Genomic DNA, 14946 nt, shown 5'->3' on the forward strand with positions numbered 1-14946 from the left:
CCTCAAAAGCACACTTTGTAGCCCACAGATAGATGAGGCTTGTCACGGAACAACCACACTGTAAACATTTTTTTGCTTTAACCAAGTTAATGTATAGACCTAGGGTATTAGACAGACCAAAAATTGAAATGTATGAATGAAAAAAAACTAATTTTAGACCACACATAAAATGGCCGCCAGACGGAGATAACAGACTGCTTCAATATGTGGCCTGTATTTTTAAAAATTTTCAAACCACAAAATACTGTATACACCAAGGGTATCAGACCAAAAACTGGAATGTATGGCTGAAAAGCCAAGATTTGAAGACCACACATAGACCAAACGTGTGACTGAGATAACAGACTGTTTCAATATGTGGGATGTATTTTTTAAAATTTTAAAACCTACAAAATACTGTATGTATACACCAAGGGTGTCATACCAAAAATTGGAATGTATGTCTGAAAAGCCAAGATTTGAAAACCAGTGATAGACCAGATGTGTGACTGAGATAACAGACTGTTTCAATAGGTGGGATGTATTTTTTGAAAATTTTCAAAACCACAAAATACTGTATACACCAAGGGTAGCAGTCTAGCAGACCAAAAATGCAATGTATGCTGGCAAAGGCAGGATTTGGACACCACAGATACACCGTGCGTCTGACGGACATAACAGAGTGATGAAAATGTGTTCTTGTTTTTTTTTGGCCCACCAAAATTGTGTCCATAAATAGGCTATGACACTAAAATAAAACATTTGGAGTACTAAAATTGTTCAAACATTTCCCCATGGGGGGGTACATTTTTAAAAAATGTTTTATGGGCATCAAAGACACCCTTTCCAAAAATTGGACTGGCTGTAATAGCACAGACCCCATTAACCCTGGTGTGGTGAAGTTGTGGCTGAGAATGAGGAAACATTGATGAAGGCCTTATTAAAAACTAGGCCCAATGTTAAGGAGTGAGTCTCCTAGACTTGCAATGCCCATACATGAAGTGCTTGGGCTGCAAAACATTTCCCCATTGAGGTTCAATTTTTTAAAATATTTTATGGGCATCATAGACACCCTTGCCTAAAATTGGACTGCCTGTAGCAACACAGGACATGTTAACCCTGGTGATCTTGCGGCGGAAAATGAGGAGACATAAGATAAATCATACTGAAATAAAAGAAATAAATAAAAAATGTGAATCCACCTATGAAAGAAAATAACAAAAGGGAGGGGCAGACACAGGGTCATAAATATGAAGCCAGAATATGTCCAACGAGATATGTTTGTCCCTAGCAACAGCTCAGTGACAGGGATATAAATAAAAATATAATATAAAAGTATTGGAACAATTTTGTATTGTAGAGGTATACACTACCTCAGAGGACAGTCCAGAGATTAAAAAAAACTGGAAAATATAGGAATAAATGGGAAGAATAGATGTACATCTCATTTTTATGACATTTCCCTCTGGGGGAGTAACATTTGTTTTGGTTTCCAATTAGTAACGAACATCGTAAAAACACCCTTCCACAAAAAAAAAAGAGTGACCTTTGCATCACGAAATCCATTGACCCTGGTGTTCTAGTGGTTGTGGATGATGAGGATGAGGATAAGGAGGATAACACCAAACAGACCAAATCTGGAAGCGTATACCCATGTGTGGTTGCGAAGAGGTGCATGAGAATACACCTTCACAAAAAAGACAATGTATTAGAGGTTATGTTTCGCTGTTTTCACTTGGTGGTGTACAGAAGTCTTGCCCAATCCAACTCTTGTTCATTTTTATAAGAGTCAGCCTGTCAGCATTTTCAGTTGACAGGTGGATACGCTTATGTCTTATAATTCCACCAGCGGCACTAAAAACATGCTCTGACAGAACGCTAGCAGCAGGGCAGGCCAGGACCTCCAAGGTATAGAGAGACAATTCATGCCACGTGTCCAGCTTGGATACCCAATAATTAAAAAGCACAGAGGAATCCCGGAGGATGTTTGTACGATCTGCAAGGTACTCCCTCAGCATCTTCACAAACATTGCACTTCTTGTGACAGCACCCCTTGCCTCTGTGCTGGCATGATGGGAGGGTCTGAGTAAACGAGTAAACTGTCCCAGAACTTTGCCATTGTTCCCCTGCCTGAGCTGGATTGTCCTTCTGTCTCTCTCGCTTGGACTCCTTGGTTGTACAACAAACTCTGACATCTGCTGCCAGCATTCTCACTTGTGAATTTTTTAAAGTAATTCCTCTACAAGGGCACTCTAGTACTGCAACATTTTAGTACACCTGTCTGCCTCTGGAAGAAGAGATTGAAAGTTCTCCTTGTAGTGTGGGTCGAGAAGTGTCACCAACCAGTAATGAGTGTCACCAAAAAATTTTATAATGCGAGGGTCACGTGAAACGCAGCGCAACATAAAATCAGCCATGGATGCCAGACCGCTAACAGGCAAGACTTCCGTGTGCTCACCAACAGGATGACTGACCATGCTGTTCTCCTCCCCCTCATCCTCCTCCTCCCTGTCCTCAGGCCATCCTCGCTGAACAGATGGTATGACAGCTGTGCTTGTGGTACCGTCTATAGAGCATGAAAGTAGCTCCTCCTCATTGCCTACTAATCCATGTTGGGAAGACATGAGGCTGGGCTGAGTGTGATCGCCCTGTATGGTTCCTTGCGCCATGTCCTCGTGCTCTGAATGCAATGCATCCTCTTTAATTGTGAGCAGAGAGGTTTTCAGAATGCATAGAAGAGGGATGGTGACTAGTGTTGAGCATTCCGATACCGCAAGTATCGGGTATCGGCCGATACTTGCGGTATCGGAATTCCGATACCGGGATTCCGATACTTGCCGCGTATCGGATACCGGAATCGGAAGTTCTAAGATTCAAAAAGCAGAAATTCAGCCAATGAGATTGATTCCAAGTGTGGGCACATCCTGTTTAGCATGGAGGGCATGAAACTACTGGCAAGGCTGTGATTGGCTGGTGTAATGATGTCATGATGCAGTTTAAAAGTCGCTGGCGCCATTTTGCGATCACTCTGCTGTGAATTCAGTTAGTGACAGGACGCTGTTTGCTGACTGAGGGACAGTTTAGAGATAGCGATTTGCTTCTTTGTGCTTTCCAAAGGCTAATTTAGCAACCGCTGTGTTCACCTACTATTCACCTTGCTTTTGCCTTGTAGCGCTGTTTTCACAGCGATCTGCAGGGTCTGTGTGTGTGTGTGTGTGTGTGAGTGCAGCCCAGTCTCCAGTCTGAGTGCAGCCACATAGGCCATCCATAGTTGGTTGTATTCAGTTCAGGGAGGGTGGTTCATTGCCTCATACTGTTCCTTTTTTTTTTTTTTTTCCCAAGTAGTGTAGTCTGCTGCTAATTTATTCAAAAAAATCCTATTAGTGTCTTTCCACCCGTCTCCAGCTAATTTGTGGAAAAACACTACATAGGATAAAGTAGAGGAGGGTTTTTGGGCCTTGCAGCGCCGTTTACGGCTGTCTGCACGGTCTCCGTGTGACTGCAGCTCGCCCTGTAATCTGTGAGCAGCTGTAGCCTGGTTGTCTCCAGCTCAGGGTTTTTCACTGCGTCATACCGCCAAATCAATTTTCTTTTTTTTCAAAGTAGTGTAGTCTGCTGCTAATTAATTTAAAAAAATCCTATTAGTGTCTTTCCACCCGTCTCCAGCTAATTTGTGGAAAAACACTACATAGGATAAAGTAGAGGAGGGTTTTTGGGCCTTGCAGCGCCGTTTACGGCTGTCTGCACGGTCTCCGTGTGACTGCAGCTCGCCCTGTAATCTGTGAGCAGCTATAGCCTGGTTGTCTCCAGCTCAGGGTTTTTCACTGCGTCATACTGCCAAATCAATTTTCTTTTTTTTCAAAGTAGTGTAGTCTGCTGCTAATTAATTTAAAAAAATCCTATTAGTGTCTTTCCACCCGTCTCCAGCTAATTTGTGGAAAAACACTACATAGGATAAAGTAGAGGAGGGTTTTTGGGCCTTGCAGCGCCGTTTACGGCTGTCTGCACGGTCTCCGTGTGACTGCAGCTCGCCCTGTAATCTGTGAGCAGCTATAGCCTGGTTGTCTCCAGCTCAGGGTTTTTCACTGCGTCATACCGCCAAATCAATTTTCTTTTTTTTCCAAATAGTGTAGTCTGCTGCTAATTTATTCAAAAAAATCCTATTAGTGTCTTTCCACCCGTCTCCAGCTAATTTGTGGAAAAACACTACATAGGATAAAGTAGAGGAGGGTTTTTGGGCCTTGTAGCGCCGTTTACGTCTGTCTGCACGGTCTCCGTGTGACTGCAGCTCTATCTGTTGTCAGTTCAGCCCCCAAAAAATAAATAAATAATAAAGTTCACCAAACACACCAGTTACACCACTTTACATTTCTGTAGGCCACATTAGCTCATATTAAAGTCTAGTCCACACTTTAGATAATTAGTGCTTCTTATACCTGTTAGGAGGAGTTGCTCAGGAATAAGCACACAAATCCGTTAGTACTTTTCTGCTTATCTTTATCAGTCAACCAAGATGAAGAAGGCAGTGAGTAAGGCACGGGGGCGTGGGAGCCGTCGCGGAGCAGGGAGGGGACGTGGGGATTCTGTGCCTGCTGCGGGCACCGGTGACTCATCAGCACCCACTTTCACCAGGCAACAGTCGTTCATGCGAAGCTTTGTGTCCGAGCGCCGTACACCGCTGCTGCGTGAAGAACAAATTGAAGCTGTTGTCGGATGGATGGCAGCTAATGCATCAACTTCCATTAGTGCCACATCCTCTCAGACACAGAGCACTGGAGAGCAGCCATCTGTCTCTTCACCACCTGCCAAATTGCCCAGGCAGACAGAGAGCCCAGGACAGGAGCCGTCTCTACTTCTGTTCTCTGAATCTCTTGGCTTGGAAACAGGGGGCCAGCCAAGCAGCATTGGAGAAATGGAAGAAGAGGCAGGGTGCAGTGATGCCCAACAGCTTTTTCTGTCTTCCTCTGAAGAGGCGGGTGGGCCAGTGGCTCCGGTCACCACATCGCAGGCCGCATCAGCTGATGATGACACTCAGGTGCCACTTACTGGTGCGTGCTCTGCTGCTGAGACTACCCAGGAGGAGCAGTTGGGGGCAGAGGGTAGTGTAGATGATGAGGTCCTCGACCCATCTTGGCGTGAGGGACAGGAAGGTGGTGGGAGCAGCTCTGAGGAAGAGATTCCCCGTACGGCCCAAAGAGGGAGAGGGAGGGGGAAGACTGCGGATCCTGCAGCCTCCGCTTTGGCACCCGTTAGGAGCATGTCTCTTCCAAAAGCCAAAAAGGGCGCTCCCAAGACTTGCAGTGCCTGGTCCTTTTTTGACACAGTTGCAGATGACATTTGCTATGTCAGATGCAACGTGTGTCATCAAAAAGTCAAAAGAGGGAAAAATGTCAGCAACCTCAATACCTCCAACATGTGGAAACATGTGCGCAACAGGCACCCGGCGGAGTTAGAAAAACACACTGAAGAGGTAGGCCAACCAACAGCGGCAGCTACCACCTCTTCAGCTCGTGTTGCCTCTTCCTCTACCTCACACGCAGCTGGTTCGGCGTCCTCCCAGGATCGCCGTGGAAGAACCTCTGCCCCTGTTGTCCAGAGACCCGCTGTAATTCCACCCGCAGCGCCACTTTCCCAGTCATCCACACACTCCCAGCCCAGTCTACAGCCATCGGTAGTACAGGCATGGGAGAAAAGGCGGCCTTTCTCGTCAAACCACCCACGAGCACAGGCTCTGACTGCAGGCATTGCCAAACTTCTGTCACTGGAAATGCTGTCATTCAGGCTGGTGGAGACTGACAGCTTCCGTGACTTGATGTCATTGGCAGTCCCACAGTACAATGTGCCCAGCCGCTTTTACTTCAGCAGGCAAGCCGTCCCTGCCCTGCAGAAGCATGTGGAGGGACACATAAAACACGCGCTACTGAACGCCGTCAGTAGCAAGGTCCACCTCACCACCGATGCGTGGACCAGTCAACATGGACAGGGGCGATACCTTTCCCTCACTGCCCATTGGGTTAATGTCGTTGAGCCGGGTACAGACCGTGCGAGTGGCGCAGGACGTGTCCTGCCCACTCCAAGGATTGCAGGAATCCATTCTGTACGCATTGACTCCTCCTCTTACACCAGTTCCTCAGAATCATCGCTGCAGGAGCCGTCACAGTCCACCTCCACATGGACCCGTGATGAACGTGTACCTGTTACGACCGACATGAGCACAGCCGTGGCCAAACGTCAACAGGCCGTCTTGAAATTAATTTTCTTGGGGAATCGTAGCCACACAGCGCAGGAGCTCTGGAATGCCATCAAGCAGGAGAGCGATGTGTGGTTTGTGCCAGCGAATCTCCAGCCAGGCATGGTAGTGTGTGATAATGGCCGAAATCTGGTGGCAGCTCTGGGCCTCGGCAACCTCACTCACATCCCATGTCTGGCACATGTGCTCAATTTGGTCGTGCAGAGCTTTTTGAGGGACTATCCGGATCTTGATGCACTGCTGCACAAGGTCCGCCTAGAGTGTGCTCACTTGCGGCGTTCCAGCACGGCAAAAGCGCGCATTGCGGCTCTGCAGCGCCGACACCGCCTGCCGGAACATCGCATCATATGTGACCTACCTACCAGGTGGAATTCCACGTTACATATGTTGGAGCGGTTGTGTGAGCAGCAGCAAGCTGTAATGGAGTACCAGCTGCTTCAGGCGCAAAAAAGTCGCAGTCAGCGCCGTACAGACTTCACAACCACAGAGTGGGCCACTATGAATGACGTCTGCCAGGTTTTGCGTCCCTTTGATTATTCCACGCGGATGGCGAGTGCAGATGATGCACTAGTCAGCATGACTGTCCCCCTTATCTGCCTGCTTGAAAAATCACTGCAAGCGCTAAGGGATGATGTTGTGGAAGAGGTGGAGGATGAGGATTCACCATTTCCATCATCTTCTGGACAGTCAGCGCCACGTGGTTCCTCACAAACGCGTAGGCAGGGGACCGTTTGTGAGGAGGATGAGGAGGAGTCAATGGAGGAGGAAGACATCCGTCCAGAGGAGGGAGTTACACAATTGTCCAGTACTCAGTGTGTACAGCGAGGGTGGGGTGATGACGAGCGGGCAGAGATCACGCCTCCAGCAGGGGACAGCGTTTCTTGGGCAGTTGGCAGTCTGCAGCACATGGTGGATTACATGCTGCAGTGCCTGAGAAACGACCGCCGCATCGCCCACATTCTCAACATGTCTGATTATTGGGTGTTCACCCTCCTCGATCCTCGCTACCGGGACAACGTAGAAAGCCTCATCACACCGTTGAACCGGGAGCGAAAAATGCGGGAGTACCAAGACACACTGGTCAATTCCATCATCTTCTCCATTCCAACTGAGAGAAGTGCTGCTAGTGCATTCCAAAGCAGCTCAGTGCGTCCAGGCCGTGGTGGAGGCTCTGCACAAAGAGGGAGCAGAAGCAGTGCCTCTGCCCAAGGCAAGACCAGTATGGCCGAACTGTGGCACAGTTTTCTGTGCCCGCCACAAAAGTCTACACCATCACAGACGGCTCCAGTCAGCAGGAGGCAACGGTTCCGTCAGATGGTGACAGACTACATGTCTTGCCCTCTTGCTGTACTCCCAGACGGCTCTTCCCCTTTCAAGTTTTGGGTCTCAAAGCTGGATACATGGCCAGAGCTAAGCCAGTATGCATTGGAGGTGCTGTCTTGCCCTGCGGCCAGTGTATTATCGGAACGTGTCTTTAGTGCTGCAGGTGGTGTACTAACTGACCGTCGCATGCGACTATCCTCCGATAACGTTGACCGGCTTACTTTCCTGAAAATGAACAAGGCCTGGATCTCGCCGGAATTTGCCACTCCTCCTCCTGATTGAATAATTAGGTCACTGTATACGTTATCCAGGTCTCCTGTTGTGTTCATCTTTCTACCACCTGAACTTAAATTCCTGGGCTCCAACACCGCCAGTTGAGGCTCAGACGTGCCGTCTGCACAGTCAAAACATACGACCCAGTGTTATTGGGTTTCAGTAACGTCAGCTGATCCCCAGCTGTGTAGCCGGCAATGTGTCATGCGACCGCCACGCTGACACAACAACTGAAATGTAAGGGAATCTGTCCCCCCCCCCCCAAGGCGTTTGTTACTGAAAGAGCCACCTTGTGCAGCAGTAATGCTGCCCAAGGAAAAGGTAGCTATTTTTGTTTAGCTCCTTGCACACGCAGAACTTAACACTTATAAAATGTGTCCACTGATACCGTAAAACCGTCCCGGAGGTGGGACTTTCCTTCGTAATGTGACGCAGCCCAGCCGTCATTCCTACCCCCCCGGCGCCGCGCACCGGCTCCTCAGCGTTGTTTTATTCCGTCCAGGAGCCTGCGCTGTTATGTTATCCCGTGGCCAGGCACACTTAGCGCTGCCCGTCTTCTGGCATCATTTGGTGTCTGGATGGCTGCGCCTGTGCGGCCGCGCTGGCAGAGAGCCCGCCTCGCAGTGTCTTCTGATTTAATCCCACTGGGGGCCTGGGATCCATGGACATGCGCAGTGCATATCTGAACCTCCACCTCTCACTCATTTCCCTATGGCTTCTTCAGACTGTTCGGTGTCAGCTGGTCCCTAACAGCATGCCACGGCCGTGACACCGCACAGTCTGAAGAAGCCATAGGGAGATGAGTGAGAGGTGGAGGTTCAGATATGCACTGCGCATGTCCATGGATCCCAGGCCCCCAGTGGGATTAAATCAGAAGACACTGCGAGGCGGGCTCTCTGCCAGCGCGGCCGCACAGGCGCAGCCATCCAGACACCAAATGATGCCAGAAGACGGGCAGCGCTAAGTGTGCCTGGCCACGGGATAACATAACAGCGCAGGCTCCTGGACGGAATAAAACAACGCTGAGGAGCCGGTGCGCGGCGCCGGGGGGGTAGGAATGACGGCTGGGCTGCGTCACATTACGAAGGAAAGTCCCACCTCCGGGACGGTTTTACGGTTGCAGGGGACACATTTTATAAGTGTTTAGTTCTGTGTTTGCAAGGAGCATGATGAAAAGAGCCACCTTTTCCTTTTGCATCTTTTGTGCTGCACAAGCTGGCTCTTTCAGCTACAAACGCCTTGGGGGGGGGTTAAAGGTTCCCTTTCGACTTTCTCAGGCTTCGGCCTACATTGTGTTCCTCTGCTTTTCCACCTGTCCCTGGGCTCCAACACCGCTAGTTGTTGCCTGGTAGTGCTGTACGCACAGTCCCAACAGTCGCTCCTCTGTTATTGGGGTTCAGTAACGTCAGCTGTTCCCCTGCTGTGTGTGTGGCAATCCCTCCTACCTCCTCCAACCTCCTCCTCCTCCACCTGTCCCTGGGCTCCAACACCGCCAGTTGCCGTCCAGAAGTGCTGTACGCACAGTCAACAGTCCCTCCTCTGTTATTGGGGTTCAGTAACGTCAGCTGTTCCCCTGCTGTGTGTGTGGCAATCCCTCCTACCTCCTCCTACCTCCTCCAACCTCCTCCTCCTCCACCTGTCCCTGGGCTCCAACACCGCCAGTTGCCGTCCAGAAGTGCTGTACGCACAGTCAACAGTCGCTCCTCTGTTATTGGGGTTCAGTAACGTCAGCTGTTCCCCTGCTGTGTGTGTGGCAATCCCTCCTACCTCCTCCAACCTCCTCCTCCTCCACCTGTCCCTGGGCTCCAACACCGCCAGTTGCCGTCCAGAAGTGCTGTACGCACAGTCAACAGTCCCTCCTCTGTTATTGGGGTTCAGTAACGTCAGCTGTTCCCCTGCTGTGTGTGTGGCAATCCCTCCTACCTCCTCCTACCTCCTCCTCCTCCACCTGCCCCTGGGCTCCAACACCGCCAGTTGCCGTCCAGAAGTGCTGTACGCACAGTCAACAGTCCCTCCTCTGTTATTGGGGTTCAGTAACGTCAGCTGTTCCCCTGCTGTGTGTGTGGCAATCCCTCCTACCTCCTCCTACCTCCTCCAACCTCCTCCTCCTCCACCTGTCCCTGGGCTCCAACACCGCCAGTTGCCGTCCAGAAGTGCTGTACGCACAGTCAACAGTCGCTCCTCTGTTATTGGGGTTCAGTAACGTCAGCTGTTCCCCTGCTGTGTGTGTGGCAATCCCTCCTACCTCCTCCAACCTCCTCCTCCTCCACCTGTCCCTGGGCTCCAACACCGCCAGTTGCCGTCCAGAAGTGCTGTACGCACAGTCAACAGTCCCTCCTCTGTTATTGGGGTTCAGTAACGTCAGCTGTTCCCCTGCTGTGTGTGTGGCAATCCCTCCTACCTCCTCCAACCTCCTCCTCCTCCACCTGTCCCTGGGCTCCAACACCGCCAGTTGCCGTCCAGAAGTGCTGTACGCACAGTCAACAGTCCCTCCTCTGTTATTGGGGTTCAGTAACGTCAGCTGTTCCCCTGCTGTGTGTGTGGCAATCCCTCCTACCTCCTCCAACCTCCTCCTCCTCCACCTGTCCCTGGGCTCCAACACCGCCAGTTGCCGTCCAGAAGTGCTGTACGCACAGTCAACAGTCCCTCCTCTGTTATTGGGGTTCAGTAACGTCAGCTGTTCCCCTGCTGTGTGTGTGGCAATCCCTCCTACCTCCTCCTACCTCCTCCTCCTCCACCTGTCCCTGGGCTCCAACACCGCCAGTTGCCGTCCAGAAGTGCTGTACGCACAGTCAACAGTCCCTCCTCTGTTATTGGGGTTCAGTAACGTCAGCTGTTCCCCTGCTGTGTGTGTGGCAATCCCTCCTACCTCCTCCTACCTCCTCCTCCTCCACCTGTCCCTGGGCTCCAACACCGCCAGTTGCCGTCCAGAAGTGCTGTACGCACAGTCAACAGTCCCTCCTCTGTTATTGGGGTTCAGTAACGTCAGCTGTTCCCCTGCTGTGTGTGTGGCAATCCCTCCTACCTCCTCCTACCTCCTCCAACCTCCTCCTCCTCCACCTGTCCCTGGGCTCCAACACCGCCAGTTGCCGTCCAGAAGTGCTGTACGCACAGTCAACAGTCGCTCCTCTGTTATTGGGGTTCAGTAACGTCAGCTGTTCCCCTGCTGTGTGTGTGGCAATCCCTCCTACCTCCTCCAACCTCCTCCTCCTCCACCTGTCCCTGGGCTCCAACACCGCCAGTTGCCGTCCAGAAGTGCTGTACGCACAGTCAACAGTCCCTCCTCTGTTATTGGGGTTCAGTAACGTCAGCTGTTCCCCTGCTGTGTATACGGCAACGTGTACTGCGACCGCCACGCAGGCACAACAAGTTAAATGTAAGGGAACCTGACCCCCCCCCCCCCCAGGCGTTTGTTACTGAAGGAGCCACCTTGTGCAGCAGTAATGATGCAAAGGGAAAAAGTGCCTCTTTTCGTGATGCTCCTTGCACATGCTGAACCAAACACTTATGAAATGTGTCCCCACACAGCGTTACACCGTCCGGTAGGTGGAACTTTCCTTTGTCGTGTGACGCAGCACAGCCATCATTTTTACCCCCTTGGCGCCGTGCGCCCCCTCCTCAGCGTTGTTTGAATCTGTCCCGGAGCCTGCGCTGTTAGGTTAGCCCTTGGCCATGCACACATGTTGCGCTGCCCGTCTTCTGACCTCATTTGGTGTCAGGCTGGCTGCGCCTGTGCGGGTGCGCTGGCCGAGATCCCGCCTCGCAGTGTCGTCTAATGTAATCCCACCGCGGGCCTGTGATCCGTGCCCGTGCGCAGTGCATATCCTCTCCTCTCACTCCCCTCCCTATGGCTTCTTCAGACTGTGCGATGTCAGCTGGTCCCTAATAGCATGCCACGGCCGTGACACCGCACAGTCTGAAAAAGCCGTAGGGAGGGGAGTGAGAGGAGAGGATATGCACTGCGCACGGGCACGGATCACAGGCCCGCGGTGGGATTACATGAGACGACACTGCGAGGCGGGATCTCGGCCAGCGCACCCGCACAGGCGCAGCCAGCCTGACACCAAATGAGGTCAGAAGACGGGCAGCGCAACATGTGTGCATGGCCAAGGGCTAACCTAACAGCGCAGGCTCCGGGACAGATTCAAACAACGCTGAGGAGGGGGCGCACGGCGCCAAGGGGGTAAAAATGATGGCTGTGCTGCGTCACACGACAAAGGAAAGTTCCACCTACCGGACGGTTTAACGCTGTGTGGGGACACATTTCATAAATGTTAGGTTCCGCATGTACAAGGACCATAATTAAAAGAGCTAAGTTTACCTTTTCCAGCATTAGTGCTGAACACAATGGCTCTTTCAGCTACAAACGCCTGGGGGGGGGGGGGGTTAAAGGTTTCCTTTCAACTTGCTCGAGTGCAGGCTTCGGCCTACACTCCGCTCCCCCTGCTCCTCCTGCTGACCCTGGGCTCTAACACACCGCCAGTTTTTGCCCAGATGTGCTAGCTGCACAGAGAAAAACACCAGCCAATGAGTCAGTGGGGTCCAGCACCGCCAGCTGTTCCCCTGCTGTGCAGCCGGCAACGTGTCCTGCAAAAGCCACGCAGACACAAGAACTGAAATTGAAGGGAACCTGTCCCCCCTCCCCCAGGCGTTTTTACGTTATCCAGCCACCTTGTACAGCGGTAATGCTGCATGTGTGCAAGGTGGCTCAGAAACGTATTCTCCTCGCACATGTGGAACTGAAAACACGTCTGCAATGTGTCCTCTGTGTGACCATTTAACCGTCCCGGTGGTGTGACTTTCCTTTGTAATGACACGCTGCAACCCCCTTGGTAGCGCTGCCCGTCTTCTGGCATCATTGTTTGGCTGCCTGCGCCTCTGCGGCCGCCCTGACCCACACAACGCCCCTCGGTGTCTTATTTATTGGGACTGCGAGGGTGTGATTGATGGGCAGGATCAGTGCATCAGTTCGCCTGTCCCTCCTCTCCTTCCGCCTTCTTCGGACTGTGCGGCTTCATGGCCGTGGCATGCGATAAGGGATCAGATGACGCCGCACAGTCTGAAGCGGGTGTAAGGACCCGAGTGTGAGAGGCGAACATATGTGCTGCGCCAGGCCCTGAATCCCAGCCCCGCAGTGTTTTAACAATGTTAAGACACTGCGGGGCTGGGATTCATGGTCATCGGGAACCGCACCGGCCGACATTACATGATGCCAGAAGATGGGCAGCGCTAACGGCGCTAGGCCAGGGGATAACACGACAGCGCAGACTCCTGTACAGCAAATAACAACGCTCGGGAGGCTGCACCCAGCACCAAGGTGGGATTCTTGACACCTGTGCTGCGTCTCATTACAAAGGGAACTCTCGCCTCCATTACACAGTTTGACTGTATAAAGGGCTAAATGTTATACGTGTTCCATTCAGCGTGTGCAAGGAGAAAAATTACAAGAGCAACCTTTGACTTGCGCAGCACTGCTGCTGCATAAGCTGTGGCTCTTCTACTTTGTAACCCCTGAGGGGGGGTTAAAGGTGACTTTTGAAATCGGTTCAATTAGGCTTCGGCCTACACTCTGCTCCACCTGCAGAGCCCGGGCTCCAACAACGCTAGTTGCTGTCCGGAAGTGCTGGCTGCACAGAGCCAAACACCTCGCCAATGTGTCAGTGGGGTCCAGCACCGCCAGCTGTTCCCCTGCTGTGTAGCCGGCAACGTGTCCTGCAAAAGCCACGCAGACACAACACACCCAAAGCTGCCGCCTGTGCAGGCTTCGGCCTACACTCCCCTCCCCCTGCTCCTCCTCCTCCTGCTCCTCCTCCTGCTGTCCCTGGGCTCTAACACACCGCCAGTTTTTGCCCAGATGTGCTAGCTGCACAGAGAAAAACACCAGCCAATGTGTCAGTGGGGTCCAGCACCGCCAGCTGTTCCCCTGCTGTGCAGCCGGCAACGTGTCCTGCAAAAGCCACGCAGACACAAGAACTGAAATTGAAGGGAACCTGTCCCCCCTCCCCCAGGCGTTTTTACGTTATCCAGCCACCTTGTACAGCGGTAATGCTGCATGTGTGCAAGGTGGCTCAGAAACGTATTCTCCTCGCACATGTGGAACTGAAAACACGTCTGCAATGTGTCCTCTGTGTGACCATTTAACCGTCCCGGTGGTGTGACTTTCCTTTGTAATGACACGCTGCAACCCCCTTGGTAGCGCTGCCCGTCTTCTGGCATCATTGTTTGGCTGCCTGCGCCTCTGCGGCCGCCCTGACCCACACAACGCCCCTCGGTGTCTTATTTATTGGGACTGCGAGGGTGTGATTGATGGGCAGGATCAGTGCATCAGTTCGCCTGTCCCTCCTCTCCTTCCGCCTTCTTCGGACTGTGCGGCTTCATGGCCGTGGCATGCGATAAGGGATCAGATGACGCCGCACAGTCTGAAGCGGGTGTAAGGACCCGAGTGTGAGAGGCGAACATATGTGCTGCGCCAGGCCCTGAATCCCAGCCCCGCAGTGTTTTAACAATGTTAAGACACTGCGGGGCTGGGATTCATGGTCATCGCGAACCGCACCGGCCGACATTACATGATGCCAGAAGATGGGCAGCGCTAACGGCGCTAGGCCAGGGGATAACACGACAGCGCAGACTCCTGTACAGCAAATAACAACGCTCGGGAGGCTGCACCCAGCACCAAGGTGGGATTCTTGACACCTGTGCTGCGTCTCATTACAAAGGGAACTCTCGCCTCCATTACACAGTTTGACTGTATAAAGGGCTAAATGTTATACGTGTTCCATTCAGCGTGTGCAAGGAGAAAAATTACAAGAGCAACCTTTGACTTGCGCAGCACTGCTGCTGCATAAGCTGTGGCTCTTCTACTTTGTAACCCCTGAGGGGGGGTTAAAGGTGACTTTTGAAATCGGTTCAATTAGGCTTCGGCCTACACTCTGCTCCACCTGCAGAGCCCGGGCTCCAACAACGCTAGTTGCTGTCCGGAAGTGCTGGCTGCACAGAGCCAAACACCTCGCCAATGTGTCAGTGGGGTCCAGCACCGCCAGCTGTTCCCCTGCTGTGTAGCCGGCAACGTGTCCTGCAAAAGCCACGCAGACACAACACACCCAAAGCTGCCGCCTGTGCAG

The sequence above is a fragment of the Ranitomeya variabilis genome, chromosome 1, assembly GCF_051348905.1.
Source record: "Ranitomeya variabilis isolate aRanVar5 chromosome 1, aRanVar5.hap1, whole genome shotgun sequence".
In the NCBI taxonomy this organism is placed as follows: Eukaryota; Metazoa; Chordata; class Amphibia; order Anura; family Dendrobatidae; genus Ranitomeya; species Ranitomeya variabilis.